Genomic DNA, 27878 nt, shown 5'->3' with positions numbered 1-27878 from the left:
AATTTCCTTCTCCTTTTACACATACTCAGGTTGTACCACTTCCCCTATTTTGTTCAGCTTAACCAGTATATTTAAGTTCAACAGGCACTGGCCACTAATAGTTGCAACTCATCTGTGGCTGTGGTTACTGACAGCCTCTGCTCCCAAGCCATGATTGAGTCTTTACCACCAAAACCACAAAACCCATCTCTCACCAGCTGATTAAAGAATATTGTAAGAGATAAAAAAGTAGTAGATTACAGTTATTGTGAAAGGCAAGTCACATTCATATAAACAAGGTCAGTGTATCTTGCATTTCCCTTGATTTAGTATATTCTGATGTACATCCTAACATTCTCTGTGGCCTTTAAGAGCTCATGTCATTTCCTGTGACCAACTTTATTATGAAGGCAGCTATATTTCTTGGAAAGTGTGGGACTGTGATAGCCATTACTGGAGAATGGCATTGCCATCTTCTGACCAATGCTTCAGCTCCTCTCTTTCATTTACTGCCTGCATTTCACTGCTGGTCTCAAGTCACAGAAAAGTTTCACTCTTCTGGAAGCCTACACTGCAGAGGAAAGATGGGGATTTGCTCCCTACAGACTATGTTTTCCTGAAAGCTGACAGCTTCATCACAGGCTCCTCCATGCTTTGGAGCTGGTCCCCACAGTGGAAACTATTCCTGGCTCTGTTTTCCCCCAGACAATGTGAGTTCCAAGAGATTCTTCAGGGATTGCTCTAATGGCCCTGCAATCCACTGTGAGATGGTTTTAAATGAAATAGCATTTCTTTGGCAACTCTATAGTGAAAGTGAGAAAAGAATGAAATACTGGATGAAAATAATCTTTCTGGATGCACACTGTGGAAAACACTGCTGGAGAATGCATGCCATAGAAAACTCACCTAACAGGTGCTGAAATATTAACTTGGACATGTAGCATGCTATGAGCCAGTGCCTTCCTTAGAATCTTGTCAAAGCGGCATGACACTGTCTGAAGGCAAAAACCTCACAGTGTGCTTTAAAGATCACCTATGCTAACAGACACCTGGGGCTTTTGGAACACCCTCAGCATTTTAGGGTTGCAAGTGGGTTAACTAAGCTAATTAATTTCTTTGGACCACATCATTCATAAAGAAAAATGACATTCCTAATCAAACAGCTGTTTTGATTTATTTTTTATTTCAAGTCCCTCAGATTTGCAGCAAGAATACATTTCTTTTTTATGAGCCTTCTGGCTTTCCCCATAATACCGTTATAATGTTCTTTGACAACCAACATTACTAGCATTACTTACATGCCCAGCTCATTGTTCTTAACTAACAAATTTTCTGAACTAACATTACCCAAATAGCTGGACAAGGTGCACAGTGCAATTAATTACTGAAACCTTTTAAATCTATATGAAGAAACACTGTGAATGAGGGTGGCATAAATATTTATTGTCATCTCTCCCTAAATACCTTTGGCTCGTAGACATAATAGCAATGGATAGTCCAGTTAATGACCCTGAAAAATAGCTATGATATTTACAGAAAGAGTTGATAGACATGCACAGTTTCCTTCTTTCCAGTTCATTTGTAATAGTGGCAAGGTGCCTGCACAGGGGCTTCTCAGATCCTACCCCTAACATAAAATGTAGTGGATTTGCATAAATAGCTTGCCAGGAAAAGAAAAATGTCTTTTTGATAATGTCCTATCATGTGCCAACCATGCCACATTGATGCCACATGCCTCTTTTCAAAGGATTATATCAGTCCATATTTAATTGCAGAAAATAGCTTACATATTTCTTGTAAACAGCATATTTTCAAACCAGAAGTGTTGTGTATAGCTGGTTAACACATAATAAGAAGAATGTTAATTCTTAAATAAACAGCATATGAGTCTTTACCCTCTGCACCAAAATGAAACAAATTGGACTTGAAAAAATGTAGGTGCCTTAGAAAAGTCTGGTACAAGACTAAAGCCTGTGTCAGTAATTGTAAAGGACATTACTATTCCACAACTTGTGGCTAACCTGCATTTTCATTTAGTTGTAATTTTGATGCCATATCTAAATACATTGTCATTCATGATTGTTTTATCCAGATCTACCTCTCCTTGTGAAAGGTACATTCTTCAAACTTTTTTCATATTCTTACGCAAAAAAGTAAAAAATTACCAACACCTGCACTAATGAAGGAAGTGCATGTGAATGTGAGTGGGAAAGGAACATTCTCTAATTAAAAAATGAAGAACAAAATAGCAATTGCTTGCAATCTGTTCTTGGAAAGAGAATAAGAAAATCAATTTTACCTACAGCACAAAGTTGTCACCCAGCTAAATGAACAGCTCAATAGTATTCAAATATTTGAAGAGATTAGAGTGATTGCAGAACTTACAGATATGGAATGGAGCAGGTCTCCTCCACACCTAGAGAAAAGGAGTTGACTAGATGTCTGCTGATGTATAGTTGGATGTAAAGCACTAGACTCCATGTCAAGGGTTATCTGCACATTATTGTGACAGAATAATGAATATCTGAATGGAAGAACGGGTTATACAAAACATCCACATTCAAAATCCAAACTTCCTGCCTGAAAGGTAAAGCATTTGAAACTGGACTTTGAGAAGAATCCTGTCTGCTTTAATGCAGCATGAATTTTGGCTGGGCTCAGGAAACAAATTGTTCTACAAAAATGTTATGTTGGTCAGATGGAAGAAATATCAGATGCTTCCAAATAAAAAGGAGGTAGTTTTTGCCCAGGTAACTCAATGTTTAACCAAACCATCCAACATCACTCTAATGATATAAAATCCTTTATATCATTACAGCTGTAACTGCAAACAGATAAAATATTTGTTTCCTGAGTAGTTAAGTAAATGAAGTCTTTAGACCTTCTGATTCCTTCCTTGGCAGACTCCAGAATATCCCATACAGTATCATGCCAAACATCACCTGGTACAAAACAAAGTTCAGGTGTTTATCTCTTCTCCAGAACTCAAGTTATTTGTCCAGAAGAGATTTCTCACAAGCTACTAAGTATTCTAAGAGTTAAAAATCAAGTCTTTAAAGGGTGTCACTATTTTTAGATGTTACAAACTCCTATTACACAGTTTCAAAAGTACTAGCCTTATCAGCTCTTCTATAATGGAAGCAGCACTTATACAATTATGTTCGCCTTCTCCTAAAAGCTTGCAATCTATACAGCAAAGAAAAAAATAAAATATCCTGAAATACTTGCCTTTCTTTTCTGTCCAACATTCTTATTTCAGTAAAACTGCATTGTATCCTAGATGGCAATTACCTCATGCCAGAGAAAGGCCAGACTGTAACCATCATTTTTTCAGCTTGCATTAAAATTTTAGTGCAGGAACTTGAGCAAAACATAGGTTTGCAGCTGTCACAGCAGGTGCATTGTATACAGTGGTCTATTAAAGGAATAAAGATTAGTAAAGTAAGTGCAACACAGTATAATGCTGTAGGGTTAGTAAAATGTCTTTTAAAAGTATAGCACTTATGATGCTGTCAGTCTATCGACTGGTATGACATAATAAGCACTTTTCCTAAAAGCTGAAAGTACTCAGCTTCTCACAAGTCTCAGCCCCATCTATTGGTGAGAGAAATGACAAACATCTGGAGTCAGCAGCAAGTCTTTACTCCCCTGTAGCTGTAGCTTTAGTGTAGGGAGTATGGAAAATGGAGAAAGGGATGTTGTTGTTTTGGCTTCCTTTTCCCCAGAAAGAAGGCACATGGCAGGCATGGCTGAAAGCAAGTCACATTCAAATAATGAGCATGTTTTCTCTACTTAAGGCTAAGTAGGAAACTCAGAAGAGTTTCTGGTGTAGAAGACAGTAGTCATTGTAAAACTTTTATCACTACTTTCTACTGCAAATAAGCTCACCACTTTTTAGTGCTATTTTCTTATAAATATAAAATGCATTTCTCTTTAAAAGTGTAATGATAGTTCTAAATATGAGATCAGTTAAATTATGTTCATTTGTCTTAAATTTTATTTAAGACCAAGCCACTATTTTTTGTGGCTATTTATCTGTGTTTGCTTAGTAAATCTACTTCTCCAATTCCATCATACCTGATTACTAACCTCTCTGAAAATGGTCTTTTTAAGTGGTAGCCTCATATTATTACAGTTATATTTTGATGCTATCAGGAGCAAGGAATAGGCATAAACATATATATCTGGACCAATAAGCCTTTTACTAGGGATCGGGTGACTTTAGAGGATCCAAGAGAGAGCAGCAACACCCATGACACGTAATTACTTCCAGCACAGACAGTAAGTTGTGAGAGATGTTCATCTTATATTGTCCCTGTTCTTTTGGAGCAGCCCTCACATCATCACCCTAAGGCCAGTAAAATAGCCAAGATAAGCCACAGGTCCTTATTATTACACCAGTCTGAAACTGCTATCATGTTTGAGTAAGGAACTAGGTGTAGAAAGCCAAATCTTAGAAAGGCAAACCAGTGGAAATTTGTAAAGCTGACAATATTCTCACTTTGTTTGAGTTCAGTGCTGAATTGGGGCTTTTTCAAAACATCTGTGACTCATCTCTGCAGCCTACTAATTTCAAAGTGCTTGCTTTTGCATTTTTACCAGCCCTACCAGAGCACCACACAGGTGTGAGACACCTGTGGGCTATTCTGCCACAGTGCTGCCACCTGTTTCTGTGCTGTGCAACCTTATATCCCAAAACAGGTTAGTCACCAAATTTCAGAGTCCTCTTTATGGCATAAATGAAGCAACAGAAATTCCACCAGAGGAAGCACTAGAAATAATAAAAGAAAGTAAATACAAAATAAAGTTGTGTTTTGCATTAACTTAGTAGTGTGCTCAGTTACTTTCTGTGTATAACATGGATATACTTGTGTATAGGTGCACAGCCCAAATTTCAGCAGAAAAGCTGGCATGAGGTAATATCCTAATGTTCAATCTATCATTCATGGAGTAGAACTCTGTGCATTAAAAGCACCTTTCACCATTAAGGAAAGCAATAGCAAATTGGGTGATTAGCATAAATGTACAACTGTGTTGTCTCTCAAGAGCTATTATCATGCTTTCCAAATGTAGTTGTTTCAGTTGTTAAATTTATGAATTCTCGTGGTTTTTTAATATATAAATCTTGGCATCTCTATCACACATACTATGATTCCCAGTAGGTAACAAAGCCCTGAGAAAATATGAAATGAACTTTTAAAAAAAATATGTGAAGCTGGGGAAAAAAAAATACAGCAATTCAGAAAGGCAATTAATGTTGGTAACAGTCTCAAATAAACTTTCTATTGGGAAATTTATAGAATTCAGTCCAGTGAGATTTTGTTAAGCCTTGATATAAACTGAATAAAGCAAATAATAAATTAGTCTCTTCAATCTTTCACTTCTAAAATAAAATAGCGTCCCACTTCTGGTATAGAATGACACACACACACACAAAAAAAAAAAGTATGTTGATATTCATAAGACTATTTCCCTTCTGAGGAAAAAAAAATAATCAGACCATTATCCCTGAAATCCAAATGTGCTAATCAGCTGAATTCAAGAGGTCCTTTCCCATGAAAAGGCAAAGAAACCCTGGCATTATTCATTCCATTGACTTAAATAGAACCACTTGAATAAGTGAGAATCTCCCAACTGGGCCAGAGCTTTCTTAGCACTACATTGTAAATTATAAAAAGATATACTGTACTGTATCTCTTCCATTAGGCATAGTTCAGCTGTCGAAAATTGTACTGTTGGTACCTCTTTTATCATCTAGTGAGAATATAGCTCAGATAATGAAATCGTACATTACTCTTTGAGATTTACAAATCTGACACCACATGTAATGTCTGTTCTCCCTGCTTTAAATTAATATATAGGGAGACATCTCTTTGTATGTGGAAAATCATTTCTTTCAGTTATCCATAATTTTAGAGGTCATTTAATGAACAGAATGATGGTTTGATAGAATCTTTCTCTCATTGTAACTAATCTAATAAGTATCTAACATTTTAGGTAGTACTGTGCTATCTGTATTGCTGCTCAATGAGGCTGCCACTTGTTCCAAAGACAAAAACCAGACTGGCAGGGAAGCAGCAGTTTGGCTTAACTTCACATACTCGCTTGTCGGAGAATTTCAAATCACTCTTCATATCTTTAGTGAGCTCATTCGTTCAGGAGAAACAGCTTGGACTTGGCAACTGATTTTGGGAGTACATATTTCTCTGATGTTCTAGGGAGTACTAATTTGTGCCTTATAAATTATACAAAGTACCTATCAAGCAGTAAATAGGTAAAAGGAACCGAAGGTCAGCAGTGTTTGAATGAATCCGCTGTTGAAGATTTGTCCTCTGATATTTTAATTGCTCCCCTCTGATGCATTCAAAAGGCATGATTATCTTTAAATAATGGTGAAAATATAGACCTTTTTTTACTCCCTCTGCTTTATCAACCAAATCAAGCTTAAAGTTTATGTATTTGCCTATAAGGCACCTCACAGCTCAGTCTGCAGCACTGGCTTATTTCTTCTCTTTCTCCTCTCCTTGCTCCTTCAGACCTGTCAAGCTGCAGGTTTTTTCCTTGATCTTTTCCTATTTTATATAACCATCACTGCGCCATTTTTCAGTTTGCACAGTAGTATCTGTAGTGCTATTCTGACTAGTCTTAATAATTTGCCTGGTTATTTATATGATATGCACATGGAATTATTGGATATGCATTACCCAGCAGACTAATGCTGCCTGTTGTTTCCAGTGCTTACAGAAACCCCTTTTCAAGTCTTGATCCTATTTTCAGGGCAAAGCAGCATGTTTTTAATGGCAGGAGGATGAAAGGAACAGGTTAGCAGCTGTGTCCATATTGCAGCTCTGTAAATCCACTTGTACTACACAAGATTGGAGGGCTTGTGCCAACGGTTTGAAACATATCTCATGACTCTTGAATTTTATAAGAAGTTTTGAGGAAGAGGCAATGATGATTTTTTTTTTTTCCCTGTGAAATGTTCACAGCCACCTCCATGTGGTGATCAGTCCTAGGTCAGAGTGAATTTTACTTCGACTCACAGTCGCTATCCACTTTAAAGAGTTTATTAAGCCCTAGGCAAAGGGGAACCCAGAACTCCACAAGTCACTTTACTACTGCTGCAGAGGAGAGTAGTAACCACATCCCCTTCCCTTAAAACCTCATAGACAATTGTCTTGAAATTTCTGATTTTCAAAGTTTTCAATAGGATACTAATTGAGTAGTGACAATGAATTTTGTCCTTCAACCTGTTTTATAGATACAGGTTTCTTGTCAGTAGGTTACAAATTAAATTCCCCAACACACGCAGACTATTCAGTAATTCACCACAGCTTTTTAATCATAACTCACAGTATGTGAAGTAGTTCTCCACAGGAATGAAGGATTGTCAGAAAAAAAAAAAATACCGATACAGTTTATTCTATTATTATTGAGAAAAGGCTGGACATGATAGGCTCTTGAAGGCCATTTTTAGGACTTCTTTAAAACATTTACTTTTTTTTTATCCTGAATATTTTGCAAATACATGACTTCAAAGACTACAATTCCCTGATAGTAGAAGTATTCTTCAGGCAGCTCTCTATCGAACTGGAGGATGTTACCCAACTATCACACTCATAGGGACTTGTTAACCAGAGGTTTGAAGCCTACAATAAATATAATGTACAAGACAAACCCTCACACATTCACCATTCACTGTAGATGGCTTCTGCTGTGAGCCACTTGTGTTTCTTTTGATGAGAAACTTCCTTAGGAGATGAAATAACAGGTGTACCTACGTGCATGCTGATTGTCTACATCAATTCACTGAAACCTGTGGGAGAGATGCAGCACAACAAAACTGCTTACAACAAACAGCTTGTTAAAGAAGTCTAGAAAACTTCCCTCTTATTTCTCACCCACTTCCCCACACACTCCCCTCTGGTATGTAAGTAGAACCCCTAGATTATAGGGAAGGAAGCCAAGGAAAGTTTCACAAAACCCACGATGCTAGACCTCTGGATTTCTAAATTGTCTGTTTCTGAAGCCTCAATGCAGGCAGCAGCCAGCTCAAACACTTCATCCACCCACAGATGTGATTATCAGTGCACAAACTGAAAGGAAACACAGAGATGACCTGCTTTAGGTAGGCAGCAGATTGAGTAGCAGAGGAGAAGAAACAAAGCACACCTCAGGCTCAATAAATGCCCACTAGTGGCAACCGCCTTCTCTGTGCCTTCCCAAATCAAATTAAAAAATAGTATAAATCTGAGGGAAAAAAAATCAGCACCAAAATTTGAAAGAGTGGGGAAGGAAAGCATTTTATTATCTAAACTAGACTGCTATAATTCAGTCAAATGAAGGCGTTCCAGATGTTTTGGTACTGAGGGTAGGATTTCTGGATTGTTTAAAGGGAGTTAGTTCTCAGCTTCTATTATTTACCTTGTACTTTATTTATATTTATACGTACAAATTATTACATGAAAATCTTATACCTGCAGTGCTGAAAATCTTTTTCCCTGGGATGGTTAAAAATAAAGGTGAACTGAAATAGCTTTTGCTCCTATTAATCTTAAAACGTAAATTGGCTAAAAAGAGCCTGTGTTTGCCTTAAGATGCTGTAGAAAGAATATTTAAAATGACATAGGCATTCTTTCCTGGGGACCTCCTGATGGCTCCTGACATTTCAACCTTGTAATGTACCAGGCCGATTTTATTTTGTTTGTGCAATTAGTCGTGTTACTTAGCAATACAAAAAGTGCTTTTTACACTAAACTCCAGGGAATAAAATATGCAGAATTCATGAGATACAAAACACATCAAAATTCATTTCCTGAGCAGAAGCACTGAAACATTGTGTAGCAAAAACTATTACTTTTTTCATTGTGTTTGTAATAAAGAACTCAAGCAACCATGCCCTTCAGGGCTGGGCTCCTCACCACTTCACTTGAACTCAGCCTCTGCATTGAGCCATGGCATGTGAAGTTAATTACTCTGGGCATTGGGGCTCTGAACAGAAGAATGACCCTATTTGCAGCTCCGTGTACCGTGTACCACGCTACAGTGAATTCTTTCAGTACCTACACATCGCACACTCAGTGGCTCCGAATGGAGTAATAATTCTCATACTCTGGAGGAAAGCTCAACTGTCATCTCATTTTCCCAGGGACGCTCGTCTTCCCCAGAAACCATTTAATGGGGGCTGACATCAGTCCACATCCAGTCACTGTCACCCTCCCAGTTCAAAAGGCATGAAAATCCAAGGGTTACAGCTTTCAGAAACTGTCATGCAAGAGGGCAGGCTTGAAGCGTTTGCCGAGCCTGGATCCGGTGATCCCGATGCCAATCAGCTTTTGTGATAAGGCATCAGAATGATGTAGATTTAGAAGTCTGTTACTGTGAGTGACTCCCCACCCAGAGAACCAAACACTGTCTGCGGGAGACCTGGTTGACATAATTTGGCAAGGTGGTTGACTCACTTAGGAGCTGAATATTTTCAAAGGAATGCATAGCTGGGGAAAAATAGTTTCACAAAAAAGCGCATTAGACATGATTGCTCATCAAATAACTAACTACTTACTCTCAGTTGCTGCTGGAGTGAGAACTTTCAGCACCTTTAACAAATGAAAAAATGAAAAATACCCTGCCCCTCTACAGCTCTAACAGAAGCAATGGTGTTTGATTGGATTAGAGAAAAACACACTTGATCCCTTCTTGATATATGTATATGCTGGGATGGTTTGCATTCAAGGAAGAATTAGGTGACTCTAAAAGAAAGAACCTTAAATGTTGTATCCTTTGGAGACTGTTCCCAGTTTTGTACAACCCATATTAAGTGACTGTCTATGACTTCTAACACAACAAGGACATTCTTGATATGCTTATTCCGATACCATGTTCTCAGTAACTGTAGAAAACTAGATTTGTTAGTTGCCTTTAAATGGCACTTCTTTTCTGATTGTTAACTCAGTAATATCACCATTTGCTTCTACTAGATTTTTCAGGCCCACTGACTTTGTGGTTTGTTTTTGGTTTTGTTTTTTTCCTTTAAGGAAAATATGAGGAAGCATATTCTTATCAACAAAATTTTTGTCTGAAACTTTCCAAATTCTGGAAATAATCTCCCCTATCTCCTGAAGTATCATCAGGAACTCTCCTACTTCTTTCTTTTGTTCATTCATTTTGTCTTCTATTCTCAAGCTCTGAGCCTTTTTTTTTTTTCCAGAGCAGAATCTGAAGCTTCAAAACAGACAGCAATGAAGGTGGCACTATAAGAAATCTAGAGCAGGTTAGATCTAGAATGGTTTTGCCTGAATTGACACTTTAATGTGCAGGACTTTCAGGTGACCAGAAGAGAATGAAACATCAAGTTTTTCCCAACATTCTCAGAGAAGTTACTGAAAGGCCTATAAGGGCATAACTTGATTATTGAGACACATGCATTTCCATAAACCCAACCTGGTTGCCTTAATACTAAAAGAATAAAGTGGGGATTTTTCCCCACTTATTTTTTTTTCCTCCAAAATATAAGCCTCATGTAATTTGTTTTCTACCTTATTAAGGAACTGTTATAGCAATCCAGATTATGAATTTTCAGATTAATCTATGTGATTTTACATGCTGCATAGTCACGAATTGTCACAGTCAACATTGACCTCAGTAAGTGCACTTCTCAGGTAAACAGTACTTGACACAGTCTCTTTCTCTTTTCTATTATTTAGTAGTTGTTATAGTCAGTGGCTTGGTTGCATGATAATACACCTTCTTCTTGTACCTGGATAGCTGAAACAATAAAGCCAGAGAATAAAGTCCAGAGAGTTGTGATTTACAGCATATGACACTTCTAGGGGTATTTTTAAGATTAATATCAATTTTTGAACATGCTCCTCAAAGTTTTGTACTTTTGCACATTTTCAAAACTGCCAGAGAGTTGTCTGAATAATCGTCAATAATATTGAACTAGTTCATAATCTGATTTAATCTTTCCTTATTTTTGCTGAAAATTGACATTTAATGTAATGTTTTTCTAACATTTTTCTGACATGTTTTCAACCTAGTTTACTTCCAAGAAGCTAAGATTTTTTTTTCTTATTAAATCAAATCTGATCATATAAAAAAGTATCATAGTCTGTCAAGCATAAAACATACTACTCATGAATTAATATTAATATTTGTACAATTCCAAGGGTTTTAAGTGCTCCAATTAAGATATACAATCATTTGGTGGATTTAGAATACGTTTAGGATATTTAAATTAATGAATTTGCTGGGTCACCAGCAAGTTTTCAGGAAAAATTTGGCTTATGGAATCTAATTACAAAGAAAATCACTCTAAGCACATAGATAGGAATCGTTAGAAAAATGATCTATAACTTCCAGAATTCAGTTCAGGTTCTGTCATGCTTTGTGTGACAAACTCTCTGGATCTTGAATTCTGCAGGTTTTTGGAACAACATTGAAAGGTTAATTTTAAAGAAAACACACCAGCAAGCCTCACAGTTTATAGGAGAAAATCAAATGTCATAATCTCACAGAACGTCTACTGCGTCCAGATGAAAGGCAAATTTACTGGTTTAAGAAGCAACTGATTTGTGTGTTTTGCACCAATTGCCGATGGAAAGATCCTATGCAGTTTTGCTTCTCTGAAATGGAAGCAATTAATGCAGTTAATATTTTGCAATTTCATCATTTCCTCTAAAATAAAACTTAATTCTTAAAAAAAAGAGTATAGAGAAAGAAGGAACCCACACTGATAAGCACCTTTTAGAGCTCAGAATCAGGGGCATGAAAGTTCCTTCAGAGCAGCAGACTGACATCTCCCATTCTCAAAATGCTATGGACTGTTTTTCTACATGTTTTCCACATGTTTTTCCCTTCTGTTCTCATTACCTCTACTGATGAAAGACAAAGAAAAAGCATTTTCCTGAGAACTTTCCATTTTAATAAACCATCACAGCAAACAACTGTAACTTCCCAGGTACAGAAGAAACTTGTTATTTGAGACAGAGAGCCTCTCCTTGTAATGCTTATTAAATATTCATTAAGCCTGTTGATGACTCTGCTATCCCATCCAATGAGAATCCTGGACACATGGGATCATTTCCTAGGAGAGTGATGGAGGCACACTCTTAGATTAGATCTGCAAAATTTGTTCCCTCCATTTCAATATTTTAATATCCACACAGAGTATAAATATGGTAGAAGTTGTATAATTGCAAAGTCTTTATTGAAGTATACAAAATGTACCACTGATTCATGGAACATGCTCTTTCTGCAAGAAATGCAAATGATGTGCTGATTTCTACTGAACTATTCTTACTTGCATCAACTGAAAATCAGGTTCAGGACAGGTGAAGCATCATTATTGGGCACAGTGTTTACATAGGACAAGTTTTTATTATTGTATATCCTCTCCTCTTCTACTGCCATGGTATTTAAAGAGATGGAAAATTAAAAGAAGTAGCCCTCTAACTTCTATGTTATTATATTGGAAGTAGCCCTCTAACTTCTCTGTTATTATATTTTTTATTTCTTAAGTGCACTAAGAATTGTGCTCTCTTTTTTCCTACAGATGTCTCAACTCTTTTAGCTGTAGATCATCAAGTTATATTCACAGAAATTATAATAAAAGACAGAAATAAAGTCACTGGATGTCAACATCCTGATCTGTTTTATAAAAAAAAATAAAAAAATCAGTATATTTCAGAACAAAAACAAAAACAAATAAATAATATTAAAAAGAAAGAAAGGAAAAAATATGCTCTTGACAGGTGACCAGAGAAAATAACTTGTAGGAAGGTTTTAAGCCCTGAGGATTTATTTGTACCTGCTGGGTTAGAGACGGTCAAAGAGCAGAAATAATGATCAGACAGACAAATACACAACCACAAATAAACCTGTGCCATTGCTCCTGGCAACAGTTCATTATTTAAAACAGTGCTACTTTGAAGGGAAAAGCAAAATGCTTTAGACCTGTTCTTTGTATAAAGGTAATGGGAAGCTCTGTTTAAAGATTGAGCATCCTGAGAGATCTTTGAAGGTAAAAGGCAGTCTTCCAGAAACATTTCTTGTGATAGGTGCTTAGAAACAGGATGTGATTTGTGTAAAATAAACCAAAAGTGTTCCAAAATCTTCAGGTCCGTATCTATAGCACTTCACAAGGGATTGTAGATGTCCATGTTATTTTGTTGCCATTTACTGAACCAAATAATTCAATTTAATTTCTAGTATGATTTACATACTCAGCATACTGGGTTTATTAGGAGGATGACAATAAATCAGTAAATGTTGCACTTTGATAGAATGGAGGGGGGGAATGGCATACATGAAAGCTTTTCTTCATACACACCACAGAATGAATCGGTAGCCCTAGGAACAACCTTGATTCTGAGGGATGGCATGAGAGCCTTCATGCATTTACAAAGGTTGTTTGAATATCCCAGAGGCACAAATATAACTCATCGCTTCACTCAGGGAGTAAATAGTTTTTATAATGTCACTTGGAGCAACTCCTGGGATGGTGCTGTGCAGGGCAAGGAGTTGGACCCAGTGGTCCTTGTGGGTCTCTTCCAAATCAGCATATTCTGTCATTCTGTGAACTGCTAGTCACCTACACCATGAAAAAATCTACAGGGAGCCGTTAGATTAATATAGCCTTTCTATTCTGGCTATTCTGGCTACTCTGTACTTGTGTTAATTCAGCACACTTGAAGAAAAACAAAGTGCCCAAATGCAAGAAGAGAGCTCGATGCAAGGAGATGGGGCAACAATATTTGCTTCTTTTCTTTTTCCTTTTAACTTTTGAAGAACCACTTGTACCCATCAGTTTATCAGACTGACACATCTTGTTGTGTAACTGCCTGATGTGATGTGGCACAGCCCATCAGGTGTCTGAGAGTCAGGTTCTACTTCTCCGTTTTGACAGCAGCCACTCAGTCCCAGCACAGGTTGCTTTTAGTTTCTTTGCTTGCTTTGCTGGGTTAGAATCACACTAACACATATTTGAGCGTAAAATAACAGAAGCAGAGATAAAGTCACAACCTTGTGATGACACTTCAGGTATCGACGCTTCCCTCTCAGTCCTTCACAACTACACTGGTGTCTCTATGGTTTATCTAGACCTTTCATTTTAAAGAACAGAAAACCTGTGTTTGTTTTGTCTCAATTCCATATCAAGCTTAATAATGCATATCAATTACACTGTCATGTCCAGGCAAGTGCATATAGAGAGTTTAGGTTAACAAAACCAGCAGGACTGCAACTGCCACAAGAAAATTCCCTTCCAAATTCTTTGTTCACCATAAGTCACCATCAGCATTCTTCCACCCCAGACTTATAAATGGGGTGTTCCACAACATTACAGTGGTCTTTCTACACACAACCTCTGGAACTTTTCCAATAAAATGAGTCTGAGTTTTTCTTCAGAAGACAATGAATTTATGGACAGAAAAAATCCGTGCAGCTGAAGAGCTGACATTCCTCTCTCCTGTTGTTTTTCAGTTTCAGTTTAAAGTCAATAAAAGGAAATCTGTGTAGTTTGAAGTCCCTAGGAATTCTCTCAACTACAAAGAAAGAAGCTCATGTTGCTGAGGTGACAGCAGACAGATAAAACCAATACTCAGGAGAGAAAATACCAGCAGAAGCTCACATGGCTCAATTTGAAGCATTATTGTTATTATTTGCAGTGAAATCAATTTACCGAGTATTTTTAGCTGTAGATCAGATCTGTATCTAGCTTTATGTCAATGTTGATGAAAGCATCACTTTTAGCACACAGTCTGAAGGTTTCTTTTTAGTGAATAAAAAATATATTCAAGTGATATTTTTCCCATTGAAGCAAATATATGAACAATTTCGACCTTCTCTTTAATTATGTATAACAATGCCCACTTTCATCCTCAGACAAGCCCCATACTTTGAAGATCAGCTTTGCCCGAGGTCTGCAGGCAATTCTAAACAAGTGTTTGAAGACCCCTGAAAATGAACCTAATGCTATTTGCCTCCAGGTTGGTTATCCCAGTTACACTCCCATATAGTGCTTATGCTAAAGAATTAACCTTATTGTCATACAAGAATGACTTCTGAGTGGCTGTAGCTGAATTAAAACGACAAAGGGAGCTAAACATTATAAATTTCATAAGGGGTTTTAATGAGTCAAATGAGGCAGGGGAACTGATGGAATAGCACAGATCAATTCTGTAAATATGTGAGTACAGCAGTTATTTGTTTCCAAATTTAATTGCCTCTCTCTGGGTAAAAAAAGTTAGGGTAATTTTTGCCATAGAAGATTTTTTACTGAAATGTCTTCCCATGCATCAATCTTTTCCTCAGTAATGTGGGAAGTTTGTTTTCATGAGCTCAGAAATCTATTTTATATTTGTAATACACTGAGGCAAAGATTACTCAGGGTCTGTTTTCATTTGGTTTAACGTGTGGGGTCTTTTTTTTTTTTACAGAAATTAACAGTTTAGCTTTCCTTTGCCTTGTGATTGCCTAACTTAACCAAGGTCACAAGGATAAGTTGAGATTTAGAAAGGAAATGTACATAGTTCTGGGGATCTGGGCTCTGCTGTGCGGTTGCATGATCTCATCATCCACAAACTCATCGTTCCCACAGATCTCCACTCACTTTGCCACTTTCTCCTCCTGTCCTCGTCAAGCAGGATGTAAGAAGAGGACAGGCTCACACTCATCCCCCACTCATCCCACACTCATCCCACAAAGCACAGCCAGCAGGATCACAGAAAAGATAGATAATTCCTTTCTCTTCCTCTCTTCTGCCATTTAGTTGTTAAACTAAGGGGAATGCAGCGAGCAATAAGTACAACAGGCATGTCTGGAACCAGGCCATTAGTGTCATTCACTCAGCAAACTTAAGAGGTATAAGAGGAAGGAAAGCAGAAGCAGACCCCTGTAACAAGTAGATTCATTGACTGACTTTTGGGGCCAGATGTGGCTCTACTGCAATTTCATTGACTTTTGTGAGATTACCCCTGAGTGAATATGGTCTGTAGAGAGATTAGTCCTCTAGGAGAAAATGACACCTCATCAGCCCATATTTTGCTTTCTGGAAAAACAGTTATGTCTTGAGAGCACAGATTAGGGCATGAAACAAAAGAAAAAAAGAGCAATTGACAGTCAAGGTGAATATAACTAGGCCTAAATCATTGTGATAGAAATTAAATGGCTCATTTTTATAAGAAAAGAAACTGTGCAGGACATAAACAAATTACAGAATTTTCTTTCTTTGCACAGTAATAGAGGGTCCTTGGAAAGTAAACAAACAGCAAGAGCACTAGTGAGGTTTATGTCACAGCACTAGTTAAAATCCCAGCTGAGAAAGGGAAAACTACCTTGGATTTAGCTATAGCAATAAAATTTTTAAAAGAACATATGGACAAGCCTTCTGATAAAATGCTCAGATTATTATTGCAGGAAAAAGTACGGAATAAAAATGTGTGTGCAGAAGAAGGAAAATACATGCTATATAAGAGCTCAGAATTAAAGAACAAGGTTGTCAGGACCTGTTTTTAGCAAATGCAAGAACTGAGGATCTCTTTAAGCATTTGATTGCCTCACAGCCACAGTCTTAGGAGCAGTCTCATGGCTCCAGTAAAGACCATTAATAGGCCAGATTCTTCACCCTTTCTAACTGCATCTGGAGCTGTCAGCCTGTGACTCCTCCAGGGGACAGAGTAGGAAAAAACATCACAAATCTCAGTAGAGTTAAAACAATAGAAGCCTTCAACGTGCATTTGTTAGCGACACCGAAACAAGGGAGGTGTTGAAGAATGTTCCCTTCTGCAGCTGTGTGAGAGGGGTGCTGCTCTCCAGCAGGAGGACAGTAATGGCCAGATGACAAGGTGTGAGGCATGTGAACCCCTTTCACCATCTCACTGGGTTGCAAAGATTAACTTTTAGAATTGAAGTCCATATTAATTAAACACTCACCATTGTTGTGGGTTAACCCAGGATACTGGAGAACAAAACAAGATCCAGAAGGTGGATCAGGCTGCTAGGGTTGAAGTGGCTCAGGTGGATATGGCTGGCAGCTTAAGGGTGAATTATTCATAGTTCTGTTGTGGTTTAGCCCCAGACACATCAGGTACCATGCAGCTGCTCATTCACTGCCCTCATCTCCACAGTCCTGGTGGGATGGAAAGGAGGATCAGATAAAAGTAAAAACCTGTGTGCTCAAATAACAATTAGTAATTGAAATAAAATAATAACAATAATAATAATAATTTTAATTTAAAAGAGAGTTTAATAATAAAAAAAATAAAATCCAAGCAATGCACAGTGAAATTGCTCACCACCCATTGACTGTTGCCCGCCCTTCCCCCAGCAGTGATTCTGATGCCACAACTGATACCTCATTTTCTCCATCCCTTTGGTAGAAGAGTGCAGGTCACAATTTGCTTTTACTTGGAAAGGTGTCCAGTACACCTAGAATCAGCTGCCTCAGGGATGGAAGCACAGCACTGCCATCTGCCACAGATGCAGTGGAACAGAGTGGAGCCACAGAAATCTGAGATACATTGATGATATTATTGTGCCACGCTACATAGCACAAGAGGGTCTTGAGAAGGGGCAGAAAATTGTCTGAATCCTCCTGAAAACTGTTTTGCCATAGAACAAAGTCATGAAACCTGCATGGGAGAATCAGCTTTTAGAAAAAAAATGGCAAGATGAACAGCACCAGATGTCAATGGATCAATGGATGTGACCAATAAAATAACAGCTGTGCTTTCTTAAGCTGCAAGCTTTGTAGAATGTATATTCCAAATTACAGTGAGATTGTCAGGCCTCTCTGTCAAGTGACCCAGAAGAATGATTTCAAATGGGGCCCTGAGCAGTGACAAGCCTTTGAAAAAAATCAAACAGGAAATAGCTCATGCAGAAGATCTTGGGCCACTTTAGGCAGAGCAATAAAAAATGTGCTCTACAGCACAGCCAAGAGGAATATCTCTACCTGGAACCTCTGGCAGGAAGCACCAGGTGAGTCTCTAGGTCAACCCTTTAAGTTTTTGAGTCTGGGATACAAAAGATCTGAGACCTGCTACACTCAAGCTGAAAAAAGAGATAGTGGTTTGAGCTGCTTCAGAAATTATTTGTGATGAAGCACAGCTCCTGCCAGCACACTGTCTGCCAGTGTTGGACTGGATGTTTGAAAGGAAGGGTCCCCTCTACACATCATGCAGCTGATTCTACACAGAGCAAGTGGGTCACTCTGATCACACAGCTTAAATAGAAAACCCCACTCACTCAGGAATTTTGGACTATGGTGGTCATGGACTATCCAGAAAGGAAAGATTCCATAATACCTCTAGAGAAAGAGGTGGCAAGTGCTGAAGAAGTCCCATGTTGGGCACCAGAAAAGGACCATTGTGGTTTAACCAAGCAGGTGCTTAAATACAACACAGTCATTCATTTACTCAGAGTCCCATGGGGATAGGGGAGAGAAATAGGGAAAAAAGGTAAAATTCATGGCTTGAGATAAAAACAGTATGACATGACAGAAAGGAAGCAAAATAATAATAATAATAATAATAATAATAATAATAATAATAATAATAATAATAATAATAATAATAATAATAATANTAATAATAATAATAATAATAATAATAATAATAATAATAATAATAATAATAATATATACCAAAAATGTGATACACAATGCAATTGCTTATGACCTGTTGACCAATGCCCAGTCAGTTTCAAATCATCACCCCAAAGCTACCTTTCCTCCTGTATAGTCAAGATGATGTCATATGTCGTGGAATACAACTTTGGGCAGTTTATGTCAGCTGTCACAGCTGTGTCCCCTCCCAGCTTCTTGTGCTCCCCCAGCCTCATCACTGGTCAGGTCATATGAATAAAGGAAAAATCCTTGATTTAGTGTAAACACTGCTTAACAATAACTAAAATATCTTTTTTTTTTTTTTTTGGGTCAATATTCTGATCCTAAATTTAAAGTACAGCACTATACCAACAAATAGGAAGAAAATTAGCTTTATTCCAGCCAAAATCAGGAACCCATTTTTATTCATCAGAACATAATATATAATTGTAATATAGTAACTATTATCAATTTAACATAATTGGAAAAATAAGTTGATCTGATCTATTGTAGTTAAGTTTGTGAGCAGAAGAAACAATCAAGAGTAATGAAAGCAAATAACAGAAAGATTGGGTTTTCAGAAAGTTGTTTAAAGTTTTTTGCTTCTCTTAAAATACTTGCTTTTAATGAAAGCTTACAGCTATTCCAAAGGTTTCTGGAGTCTGTTTTTGCATTTCCCTTTGGAAGAGAACTTACTGCACTGTTGTAATTCAACCACTAAAACTTCCACACCAGGAACAGGCCGGGGCAAAGCTCCTCTGATTTTTACACTGTCCCAGAACTGTTTTATTACTGCATCCCCTCAGATCCCTAAGTTACAATAGATATCAAACTCAGCTGTCCAAATCTATTTTTACAATAATTCAAACTGGTTTAATGCTTTTATTTTACATTTTCCATCTGTAGCATATTCATATTTAATATATGAAGCCAATTATATGTGAAAATCTAAAATGATCTGATTTAATGAAAAAATAAAGATCACATGTACACTTGAGGAGAATAAACTTGTGTTATTCCTTACATTTGTCCTATGCAGCTGAATAGAAATACAGATTTTAGCAGCTTGTTTAGAAATGTTGTTGGTACTATTTATTGCATTCCCATAACTCAACTTTATTCAAAGTGGATGTAAACAATAAATAAAATTATCGCCAAGGTTACTTTTTCTAAAAGTGGCTGTTATAATCAGAAAAAGGATGCTATAAAAATGGTATCTCATATTTCACATTTATTCTCCCTCAGTGACTTTATCAATTGTGCTCATTTTGCAAGTCAAAACAAGATTGTTCTGACTGCCAGTACTGCAGTTCCACACGTGACTTGAAAAGCAGACAATAGTCTTCTCCTCTCTTTTTCAGTGATAAAGATTTTAGAATAAAAACCATACCCACCCATCTGGATGATGATTCAGGAGGTAAACCTGAGGCTTTGCAATTCTGCTTTGTAGTTCAGATAGTGGAAAACACAGTTTTAATTAAATGTATAAAAATGTCAAAAACCTGAGGCAGGCGCTTGGGCATCCAGTTTGTGATTGTCCTTCTGATGCCAAAGTTTTTTGATTCCAACAGCAGGCCTTGAGGTATGGCAAGCATAAACATTAATGCAGCAGTGATTTTGAGTAAGCGTAGCAATGTCTAAAATAACTGAAATTATACAGAACTGCTGTCTTAGTCAGCGTCTCCAGTGAGCTGATTGAGAGCTCAAGTCTGGATCTGAATCACTGGACTCTCATGGCACAGTTTCTAACAAACTGCCAGACCCTTATCACCTTATTTATCCCTGAGTGGTATAGTAGCAGAAAAAACTCTAAATGGAAAAGTAGCTAAGACACTTTTAAAACTCAGTGTTGTATTGGTTTCCAAGTTTTCTGATGGCCTTTCGGCCTATGTATAGAAGAACCAAGGGAATCCATAATCAATGTAATAGATAGTTTTCCACCTTGAATTTCCTTCTATCTATTTCATATCAAGACCATCTTTTTTCTGATTATTTACTGGTCACCAAAGAAAAAGGAACGAAGACACCTGCAAATGAACACTTTCTTTATAGCAGATACAGTGCACAGAGAATGACTACTGGAACAGAGGCACAATTAAGGCTGCCATTAAAATGTTGGTATGCCTTTTTCAGTGTTAGTGTTTGGGGGATTTTAGGGCTGTTTGTTTCAAAATATATCTATTGTGTAGTTTCTCAATAATAAACGATGTCTTCCTGTTTTACATTGACAGGACCATATGTGACTCCTTGTATGAACCTAAAGACTTATGTTTAAAAAGTGAAGGGAAAAAAAAGAAAAAGGGAATAAAAAAAAAACATTTTGGAGGCTTTCCTTTGGGAATGATGCTTTGGTTTTGTTTTTTTTTTTTCTCCCTCACAAATTTAACAGTAAAACAACTGTTTTTACTGCAGTTTAGAAAACGTTAAAAAATACTTCAGTGTGGCTGAAACATATAATTTAAAAAAAAAACTATTTGCTCTAACTATTTTCCCTTTGATTTACTTGGAGTCTTTAGAAAACATTGCTTCTGCTAACTATTGGCAATGTAACCTACTGTTTGTTAAGCAGCCAAGATCAATTTACAAACCTTTTGTTTAAAAAATCATTAAACAGACTAAATTAATGGCATATTGTGTGCTGCTTCTGATAATCCAGTTAAGAAAATAGCAATACATATCTAATAAATGTTTTCAAAGTTTCACTGAACTGTCATTGGAGCAACTGCTATATTGATCATTCTCTCTTTTCTTCTACTCTAAAGGGCTACATTTATACAGCTCAGATGTCTATCAAAAGAATAATCTTTCCTTCAATAACCTTTATTTTGTCTGAACTTTTAGCACATTTGATGTGCTTCTCCTCCTTAGAGTCTACAATTTATAAAAGGCATTTTGAATGGCATACAATGGTTCAGTGCAAGCCACTTAAAATATGCACTTATTTAACTATGGAAATTGTCAAAGTGTCTCTCACAGCTCTACCTGTAACTGTGAAATTGTCTATGTGCAAATGCTTTGTTGAATGCATGACTTAGAAAGAGATGATAAAGACTTTTGCAGTGTCAAACCCTAATTATCACCAAAGATCTGCTGTGTGTCTGTTTACACATGCATCAACCCAGCAAACTTCCCAGGACTTAACTTCTTATTTCTTTTCTCTCGTCCCATTGTCTGTACTCACCTCTAAATCGGCTTCCTCTTTAAATTTCAGTGAAGAAAACACATTGCTGTCAAGTTGCCCACCAGACATTGGTGCAATTGACATGATATGCACCAGAGTAAGCAACCATCTAAGTGTGTTTACAGTGAATGCATTTTATTTTAGATGTTCAGCCTTGGGCACTGTCAGGTTACCCTTAGAACCTCCTCTAGCTTGACCTTTCCTTGATTATATTTTTTCCCCTGGCAGAAATGTCTGAATAAGCTTTTCCCTTTGCTATTGCTTTTTCTTTCTTTGCAGCTACCTCTCTTCCTAACATACAGTTCACCCACCAAAAATAGCTGTCATAGTTGTAAAGAAGGCAGGCAGGCAGACGTTGACTCTTAGCCACAGATCACCCAAATTATCTGTAGCTCTCATTGCATTTCACCTTTCTTGTTTGAAATGAACAACAACCAAAACTGGCTGCTCTGAAAAGCATATTAAAAGCAAACTCACCAATAAAGTTTAACCATGTTTTTCTGAGCCATATTTATCTGGCTCATATTACTGGGGTTTATGATGTCTGTGTAGCGCTGGATCTTTGCCCCTACTTTCATTTCTTTTCCCCTTAACTGAAAACGTAGCCTAGGTTAAACAAAAGCCACAAAAGCTATAATCAGTAAAAAGAGAAAATCAGATGCAGTGTGAGATATTTCAGTCAAGCAGAACAGCTAGAAACTCAACCAAGAGGTGCTGTTGATCCAGTTTATATGTGATGCTGAATAAGCTGGAAGCTGTTCTCAAGATTCTTTGTTTAAAAACTGAGTACCAAAGAAAGAATTTCTTCCAAGTACTTCCCCATAGCAAATGTAAAAGTCATTACATTCCTTTTTAAATTCTTCAGATTACAGACAGTCAGGAATCATACAAAGACAGAAAATCTATTCTTAGCTTCACTGGAATGGGTGAATCAGTTCAGATTAAAAGAAGAAAGAGCACAAATCTTTGACTGAAACTTCAGCTAAAGAATTTCAAATGTTCAAGGATAAAAAGGGGTTTATTTAGCTTTGTGTTATTATTTCTAGCCCATTACTTCATCTTTTCTAGTGAAATCAAAAAACTAAAATAACAAAAAAAATATTCTTGTGTCTTTTAAAAAAACCTAGAGGCTCTTTACAGACATATACCTAACAGCATCCAGGATATTTTTTCATGTCTGACTGAGTTTGAAAGCAAATGAATGCACAATAAGAAATTTTAAGAAATAATTTTAAAAAATATTTAAAATTGTATGCTGGGGCAGATGTGCAAATTAGTAATTTACAAACAAGCTCTTTGACAGAGTACTGGCAGCTGGATCCGTGCTAGAACTGAATCCAACCTCTTTCCTTGCTAGAACTGATGGGCAGCATACATGTCATAAATCCTGCTATCTATAAACTATTGTTTGAGTGTAAACAATTTGTTCTATTTAGCTTTGAATAAAATATATTATACATGAAAATGTAGTAAATTATAAAAGCCAGACAAAGAAGAGCAGTGCACATTCCAGGACTCCCCATTTGCAAAAGGACCTTTCTGAGCTTGTGCTGCTAATGATGCTACTATGTGATGCTGGAAGCTTTTTATCAAAAGCTTCAGGATTAATTTTCTATCAAAATGGATGACAAGCATTCACACAGAAAATAATGATATTTTTAATTCATAATTTATCATGTCATGTGATGTCATAAATTAAATAAAGCTATATTAATTCTAAGTAAAAACACCCTTTCAGGGGATAGCAAGCAGTTCCCACATGACTCTGTTTCTCAGACAAAGTGGAACATTTTTTTGAAATAGTTCTCCCTTAAAAAAAAACTATTTTCAAAACCTGGTGAGCAAGTTTACAGGAAGAAATGTCTGGAATGATAAACTGAATACAGTCATTGTTGAAACTAAACAGAGCAAAGCAGATTAAAATATTTTTTTAAATGTAGAAATGACTTTGATATCACTTTTCACTCTCTCTCATTCAAATAAGATTGTGTTTGTTGCCAGTAAGATTAGTTCCAGTGTGGATAGGATAAAAAGTGGGGGCTTGACTGAATAACCCTTTCTCTAGTGGAAAACCTGTGGATGAAATAATGACAAAATTTGCTATCAAAATCTGACAAAGAGAAATATTTCACAAAACACTTGTTGTTCTTTCTAGTTCTTTCACTAAACACTGAGGGACAAAAAGCAGCATAAGCTAAAAATATTCAGAAAAAATTGGTCTGGTAACCTTCCTCCCAGACATAATGATAGAGAACACAGCACACTGCATTTAAGTAGGATACTGAACAAAACCCAAGCAATTCTAACAACTCCCATGCTTCTGCTGCACTTGTGAATATCAGAGAGCCTTGGAGACAAGGCTTCACTGTTGGCTAGAGGAGTCCTTGGGGAGGTGGGAGCTCTGGCTCAGATGACTCTCTTCAGTTTGCTTTCCCTCCCCTTGCTGGCTGTCCTCATTCTCCCCAGAGAGCTCACAATGCGTCAGAGAGATCATAAAGCATTATCTCCTTTGTTCCAGGAGATAGCTGGGAAGTTGGAACTGAGCTGCTTGACTGTATTTGGACCTGGCTCATTATGAGCATACCCAAAAAAAATCACATAAGGAAAAATTGCAAGCAGAATTTAGGATGCACCTAGATATTTAAAGGGTGAATGGAGGTTTAAATGCCAGTCAAACATAAAAGAACATTTAGGTACCTTGGAATTTATCTAGACCATGCAAGAGCCAGGCACAAACTCATCAAGCTAATAGTGGTCAGATTTCTACATCCACATCTGACCATCTAGATTTTGGGTCAGCATGATACAAAGATGCAAACTAGATATTGAAAGCTATATTGTAAGTAGTACATGTTGAGCCAGACACTAATTTTAGAAACAATGGAAATGCAATTTTGCAGCCTCAAATCCAATGCAGCCTTCTGCAGTTTAAGACTTCTAATTGTGCTCCCAGGAAGTGCATGCCCACTATACATCTTCTCTGGGAGTATAGCTTTGGATTAGATTTCCAGGTCTCTTAAAACAGAAAACTGCAAATGTGCAGGTCATTACAGATGGAGACAGAACAATACATCACATGTTTACAGGTAAAGTGAACTCAAATCATTCCATCCACTTGAATTTGACATTAAATTTATTACTTCTTTTCAAGTTCTAAATACTATTGATACAATTATAATTAGAAATTTTCTGATAGTACAATGATTTTTAACTCAGCAGGAAAAGGCATAATATGATCTGAAGGCTGGAACTCTAATGAGGTACAGTATTCTGCATGTGAAGAGAGGTGGTACAGTTCATAATGGTAAGTCCCCAGAAACATTTGTAATAAAAGTTGGCATATTTGTACCAAAAAAAAAAGAAAAAAAGAAAAAAAGAAAAAAGAAAAGGGAACCAAACCTTGTATTGTTTGAACCTTCATCCCAGAGAATTGGATTTCCTCTCTAATTTTGTCAACAAACTCCTGTGTCAGATAAGTGAAGTCACTCGTATTAAGCTTTTTATCAATGACTGTCCTAATTACTAATTTGATGAGTAATCATCTTAAAAACATAAAGCTTGTTTTTCAAAGGTCCTGAATAGTTACATCTGTAATTAAAGCCATGGGAAAGATGCATAGAAAATGCTTTAAGTATGCTAAAGTCTCTGAAAAACCAATATTTTGTACTACAATGTTTGAAAGTTTAAGCTGAAGCTTTTTTGGTACATGTCTTTCTCATATGCATATGGAAATTATCTTCTAACATTACCTAATGGCATTTTGATAATAAATTCACTACACATATAAGCCAAATTTCTGCAATACTTACCTACCTAAGAAAGTCTCATGGAAGGCTGGTAGTAGTTATTTAGCACATCACATATCCCTTTGGCTGCATGTGAATTCTGTACCTGGAATCACTTGTATGTCTCCTTCACACACCAGTGATATAAGGGAACAAGTTTCAAACCTATATCATCCCTACCACATTTTTGTTTTTTCATTTTTTTCTTTCTGTACTGGTTTGCATGGAAATTTAGCTGAGATGATCACTCATTAGGTACATTAATCATCATATATTGGTTAATAGCTTTACATAAGTATAGTGGTACTTAGAAATTCAGGAAAGCATAAGGCTCTCCAGTTTCATCAGACATGTTCTGGGCAGGCCACAGTGTGTAGTTAAAAAATATGATACTGAAACAAAGAAAATTACATTCTGTCCATATTTCACTTGAAACAACAGCCAAACACATTGCTTATAGCAGTCAATTTGGACATTTCTAGGGCCCTGAAGAGAGATGGGAAAGCTGTTGGGCAGAGCCATCAGGTGTACTAATGAGATAAGGGAGCTGGAGAGATCCTTTGAAAATAGTTGTTGGAGAGGTTAGGAGGAGGGAGTTTGGAGGTTTGGGTTTTTCATTTTGGGGCCACATATGCTCCAGGAAAGATTCATATTTCCTATCTCAAAGGAACACACATAGTATACCAGTAGGAAATACCAAGCAATCATAAGCAGTGCCCAGCAACTTCTACTCTCAGTGGATATAAGTACAGAGATGATGAAAAGGCAGCTAAACACCAAATTGAATAACACTGACTCTAAAATAAATCACAGTACTCAGTTCAAGTGCAACCAATATTATCCACATTCTTTTGCCAAAACAATGAGAAATTATTTTCAATTCTGCACAGACATTTTAAGACAACATTGCTTTTCCTTCACTTCTAGAGGAGAAAATCGTTGTGTGGAGAATGTTTAAGAATGTATCTTTTTTCCTTATCAGACTTTCTATAACTGACTGACCTGCTTATTCTCTTGAAAAAAAAATAAATCAATAAAAACAATTAGTTGAGTGGCAATTATAAATTTGACAGTTCAGCAAAGTTCAATTTTCTTCAAATGTGGGTATACTAAATTTTGTTGATGAGTTCAAGTAATCTAGATTATGCATGCAAACTAGAATTTACTCAGGAAAATGGACATTTTATTTACAGCGTTATTTAAAATATGTTTTTCTCTTGATTATGAACTCTATTCGCCTAAATCATACACAGATTGTTCAAAAATCATACATGACCCAGAAAATAGAGATCTGAAGAGTCTTCAGTATTTCTTTTTAGCTTGCAACCTTTCTCTTATCAGTCAGTTCATGCCCACTAAATTTTATATGTATTTTCTTCCACTAAAGATGACAGAAAACTGATTCAGAAAAGTCATTCTTCAGTTTAAGGGAACACTTCCACTCTTTATATGAAAATAAAAAAGAATATGAATAAAAAATTCACATGTGCTCTTATGTTCTTTCAAAGTTAATGCTCTTTGGATCTTTTGTCTCATAAAACTTTGGGTTTTTTTCTGTAAAAATATTCACACAAATAAATGCTTTGTATATTTAAAAAAAAAATAACTCATTATGCTTTTTTATGAACATGAGATAATCATATCTCTTTTGAAACACCTCTATGCAAGTGTAAACTACAAAATGCTCTCAGATCTTTAGGAGATCAAAAAGCTCATAGCTTTGAAAGTCAGTCTCAGCTAACTGCAGAAACCTCTACACATTTAGATATTTTATGATTGTTAAAATTTTGAATATTTAAAGACAGGACTAAGATTGACAGAAAGTGGGGTAAGGTATTTCTTGCATGTATTTATGGTCATATGGGTTCAAAGGAGAATAGTGTACAAATTTTCTTGTAAAAAAATTAATTTTGGAGGCCTTAGCCAGTAAGAACATTAACCTTTTCAGACACTTTCATATAGATTTATTCAGAAATTCTTTCCCTAACAATCTCACCCAGGCTTTGCTTTGACGTAACTGGGGCTTGTGTATCGAGCTGCTGAAGATCACTAGTTTTGCCCTCATTCTATCTGAGGAAGAATGTTTCCTCCTTCCATCCAAATGAGGTCCTCCCAGGCCAGTCTATTAGGCAATGAAAGGAAAAATGGGGTCAGCTAAAGATGAGAAAGCACCATGGAAAACAGATATCTTTTGAGACTAATGCATTACAAGAACTTCTAATGAAGCAAGGAATGGATGAACACCATTTCCTCTTCTCTTCTCTTCTCTTCTCTTCTCTTCTCTTCTCTTCTCTTCTCTTCTCTTCTCTTCTCTTCTCTTCTCTTCTCT

General features: G+C 36.7%; 1 long non-coding RNA gene across 1 annotated transcript in view; it reads right to left on the bottom strand.

Moving 5' to 3' along the window:
• LOC107200706 overlaps nt 1-27878 on the bottom strand; it is a 150759-nt gene that overhangs the window by 73154 nt on the left and 49727 nt on the right. The window contains exon 3 of the long non-coding RNA XR_004496077.1: nt 16912-17107. This is a non-coding gene — a long non-coding RNA (uncharacterized LOC107200706). The remainder of the gene's footprint in view (nt 1-16911; nt 17108-27878) is intronic.

This window comes from Parus major, chromosome 2 (assembly GCF_001522545.3).
Source record: "Parus major isolate Abel chromosome 2, Parus_major1.1, whole genome shotgun sequence".
Lineage (NCBI taxonomy): Eukaryota > Metazoa > Chordata > Aves > Passeriformes > Paridae > Parus > Parus major.
Note: the sequence above shows the minus strand (reverse complement) of the source record. Positions and strands in the feature narration are given on the sequence as shown.